The sequence below is a fragment of the Ornithodoros turicata genome, chromosome 4 (assembly GCF_037126465.1).
Source record: "Ornithodoros turicata isolate Travis chromosome 4, ASM3712646v1, whole genome shotgun sequence".
Taxonomy (NCBI): Eukaryota; Metazoa; Arthropoda; class Arachnida; order Ixodida; family Argasidae; genus Ornithodoros; species Ornithodoros turicata.
In genome coordinates this window covers 24651437-24656040 of record NC_088204.1, presented here as the reverse complement: position 1 = coordinate 24656040, position 4604 = coordinate 24651437, and the positions used below count along the sequence as shown (strand labels likewise).

General features: G+C 50.6%; 1 non-coding gene across 1 annotated transcript; it reads left to right on the top strand.

The window, feature by feature from the left end:
* Positions 1 to 2352: 2352 nt before the first annotated feature.
* On the top strand, positions 2353 to 2516 carry LOC135393586 (U1 spliceosomal RNA). The gene has a single exon (XR_010422686.1). It is a non-coding gene; the product is annotated as a U1 spliceosomal RNA (small nuclear RNA).
* Positions 2517 to 4604: the final 2088 nt, after the last annotated feature.

The window sequence follows — 4604 nt, the reverse complement described above, 5'->3', positions numbered from 1 at the left end:
GGAAGCCCTGTTTCGTGGTCCAGCAGGAAGCTGACGTCCGTGGCGCTTTCATCGACAGAGGCTGAATACGTCTCAGCGGCCCATGCCTCACAGGAAGTGCTGTGGCTGAGACAGTTGCTCATCGACTGCGACCGCAGCATGGACGAGCCGACGTGTTCGCTCGAAGACAACCAGGGTTGCATCAAGCTGTCGGTTAACGAGGGTATTAGCGCGAGGACGAAGCACATCGACGTTCGTCATCATCTGCGCGACCTAGTTCACCACAGAGTCATCGACCTCCAGTACTGCCAAACTAGCGAGGTGGTCGCAGACATTTTTACGAAGCCACTGTCGCGAGCAAGACTGCAGAACCTCAGGGGCCGTTTAGGCCTCGTTGATGGCTAGTCATCGAGGGGGGTTGTTGGGGAACAAACGACAGCGACATCATTTTTGGTACGTGCGCATTTATGCATGCGCACGCGCCCACGTTTTCTCATTCTCAGTAAACCTATTGCACCCGCACTGTTCGGCCGTCTGTCATTGCAGATCCAATAAGTTCCCGTTCACGGTGGAAGTCATCTCCATCGGCTCGTTTTCAGATTTCTATCCCAGCGGCTGCACAGGGTTGGCAACAAACTGAGCAGCTCCGTTGTAGTTAGGGGGCAGAAATTCGTCCACTAACACTGTCCATGACCAAATGATGGCTGCACCCGGGGAGTCACGCTCGAGGATAGGAGAATCCCTTTGACGGCGCGCCAAGTACATTCTCTAGAGTCTACGGACCCCACAGTCAATGTTCGGACTACATTCTCCGCTCGCGGAGGTATATGTCTAAGTGCCCCATTTCGAGAGCAAAGGGGATGACTCAACCCAAGGTGCTTCTGCAAGTTACAATTACCATGACAACGACGACATACCCGTAAGCCGACGTCATACGTGACGTATGCATGAGAGAAGCGCAGGTTTCGTCGTCTGCTATTACGGCACGTTTCGACAAATTCGTCGAAAACGACTTGGTTATTTAGTATTGCCAACTGTAGGATGGGACGGTTGTATGTGTACAGTACTCGTGAAGCTAGTTTTGGCTAAGTTTCGGAATCGCCCCGGCTGTACGAGACCGTTCCTTTAAAAACCTTTGCACGCAAGGGCTCGTAGCGCCTTCCTGTATTACGAGAGGACCAGAGGCGGATATAGCAATAGAACAACAACATTCCCGGTGTGCGCAGCAGCAGCGTCAGCCGGGGTAAACCATCACAGAAGCAGACGACGAAGCAGTCTCCCTCAAAGTTCCCATGCCGCATTGCTTGTTGGCGCGCACCTCTTTGTAACATCGTCTATTGAATGGTCGAGTGTTGTGCAAAGGATTGTGCTTCCATTGAGTCGAATGCTGAATAAATATTGGTTATTTGAGTATATTTACACGTAAGGTGTGTCAGCCTAGTGCGGCGACATGCTGCACGTGCTGCAGCGTAGGACTGCGAATAATTTCGACCACCTGGGGTTCTTGTCACGCGCTGTGGAGATCTCCGACACACGGTGCTGGAAGCAATGTTTACCTCCCCACATTGCTACCGTCCACGGCCGGGATCTTGAGCTCAGCGAGCCAGAGGGACTTGCACCGGTGGTGGTGGTGATGCTAGTGAAAGAGCTCGGCCGTTGAAGGGCAACGTCACGACTAACCCTCTGAGGGGAGGGGGGATGTGCGTCACGTGCCGACTTCTGAGGGAACCGTCTGATAGCATGACGGCACCGGGATTCGAACCCGGGTACCTCCGGGTCTCGACTTGACATGGCCAGCATGCTGACCACTCAGCCTCGCGAGCTGTGGTGCTGGTGAAAGGGCTCGCCGTTGTCGGCCTCACAGAGGTGGGCAACGTCACGACTGGCGCCCTAGGGGAATGTGCGTCCTAGGCCGACTTCTAAGGGAACTGTGCCGACATATGTCTGAAAGTGTCTGAGGAAAACCCAGGAAAAACCCCAGAGAGCCCATCCGGCACCGGGATTCGAGCCCGGGTACCTCCCAGTCTCGACGTGACATGGCCAGCACGCTAACCACTGAGCCACGGGAGCTGGTGGGACCTGCACCGTTTGGACAAGTTCACAGAGTACAGCCCAATCGAAGACAGCTAATATTTCTTGACGGGCTGTCGTCTACCATTGAGGATGCCGTAATTGCCGTTACAGTATTACGCTCCTGAAAATTCGCAAATTTAAATAAGAAACATATCAACTACAACAAGTGCCATCGTTGCACGTAGAATTATTAAGAATGCGCATTTCAAAAATGTGGTTCTTCCCCCTGTAGCAGTACCATACACCTTTCGATTTGCATACAGATGTCTGTTGGGGGCAGCTCGCGATACAAGCGCCTGCATACTTACCTGGTGTCGGGTAGCCTATGATCAATGAGGTAGGCTCCCCGGGTGGAGATCAACGCATTGCACTTCGCCTTGGTTGAATCCCGCCACTTCCCCAAATCGGGGTAGATGGGACATGTAATTTTTGGTAGTGGGGGCTTGCGTACGCGCTCGCCCCCGTTTCTGTCGAAGTAGAAAAGCAGATTATCGGATCACGAGCCTGCTGCTGCGGGTAGACAGAGGTGGTTTCGGGAATCTGAGCGTAACCGAAAATGCTCACCGTCCGTAAACCGAGTCGTAAAAAATATACCGGTTTTCGTATAGCTGTTCAGCAACGGATAACAAATACATTCTGTATACGCACACAAACTACGCATGTGTGCAGTAGGAGCAGCAGCATTGGACATCGCACTGCACTTGCTTCGTTCCACATAGTAGCGAAGGCGGAAAAAAATACGAAATCTGTGTTAGAAACCCTGCGCCCTTCATGATACACATGCGAGCGTGGTTGTTGAACAAAAGTGTTAAACAAAAATAATTTAATCGGAGGCGCGAATGATGTGTGTACTAATGCAATATGCATGTTTTTAATATAGCAATTCGCGCGATCTGCCAGTAGCCAGTAGTACGTAAGATTATAGGCAGAGGCGAGTACGCTTACGGTTCCTGTCCCTCTCCATGTTGTTAGATACGAGTTTGCCGTACGTTGACTATGGCGGGCTACGTTGACTGCGCACTTTGTGTCTGCTCATAGCCGTTTTCTTCATCGTCGTCTGTTCAATTTGAAGCCACCAAGGCGTACAGGCTACATCTCTCGGAGGAATGCCACTATTCAGGACAGCAGCCAGCTATTGCTTTATTTGAGTGTCAAGAATGTGGACAGTACTCACTTTGGAAAGCTGGCGGTTCCTCTTCCTGCCTTTTCGACGTTTGTGGGTGCGTGCGAGGAAGCCTTCAGCGGCAACGTCACGATCAGTCTCGAATTATGAGTCAGTGGTACGATATGTATGATAGTTTGCTGGCAGTACACGAATAGCAGTTTATTTTTGTTTTAATGATGTTTTAGAGTCCCGAAAAGTAGGCATGCGATTTAGAGCGGCTCCCTGACGAGCTGGGCATTGACCATGGGCCAAGCAATCTTGCTGTACTAAAGGGTCGAGAGTCTAGTTGATTTAAACACACTAGGAGTAGCTCTGGAATGTCTGGAATGTGAGCAGTGAAGAACAACGTGTTCTAGACATTTCAAGTCACCACAATGAAGGAAGCTTGGTGAGTCCACATGTGGTAACTGACCAACAAGACACCGAGGAGCATTCGGTGTGTTAACGCTGCGACACTTTTTTGAGTGATCTCTTTCTGTTGATGTTTTGTGTGTCCTGGCTTGTGCATTTTTCCATGGGTGAAGTAATTGCTTTCAAGTGTTTGCGATGACCAGTAGACTGCTAGACTTTCGCGTGACACTGTCTACGGCCATATTGCGTGTCGAGTTCTCGCTAGCCCAAGTGACAAATGTCCCTCACGGGTCCATTCCATCGTCTCAACAGTAGGATGAAAGCGCTCTTGAGCTATGTCACCCGAGGGTTCCCTCAAGGTCTTGGGTTCCATTGATGTTAACGGCAAAAACATCCCGTTCCTTCCATTGTAAGCCATCCTTGCCGTCATAGCGGTGTCTAAGGCACATGTTCGTCTCTGTTCTTCATGAGGCCATCATGCACCGTCTTCAGAAGTCGATAATTAAAGGAAGGTTAGAAGCATATGTAGAATTATTTCTCATGGTTAGGACCGTAACAGTAACCGCGCTACCAGCACCCTCAGACGCCTCACACGAGGAGCACCCTCAAGGTAGCGTAATTTCCCCCCTCCTGTTCAACACAGCTCCATCTGTCATCCATGTGGGAATTCGGATCACAACCATCCCAACAGAATTTATTATATACGCAGATGACATATGCATGCTCTTCCAAGGCTGTTCCACAGAGCAAATTCAAAACCATGCGCAAGTAGTCCTCAGCCAGGTGGTTGAAGACCTCCTATCCAAGGGGCTTACCATCTCCACTTCAAAAACAGTCACTTTGGTCTGTACCCCACCAAGAAAACACCTCGGCAGCAGTTGAACCCCTGCACGCAATAAGTCGAAAAATCCCAAACCGAGAAAAGGGGCCTGATCTGATTGGCCGTCCCATTGACACACATGCATTTCCTTTCTTTTACGCGGCCGGTAGCGGGCCAATAAATTGCAATATGATCATACATTTCCTTGGGCAGGTA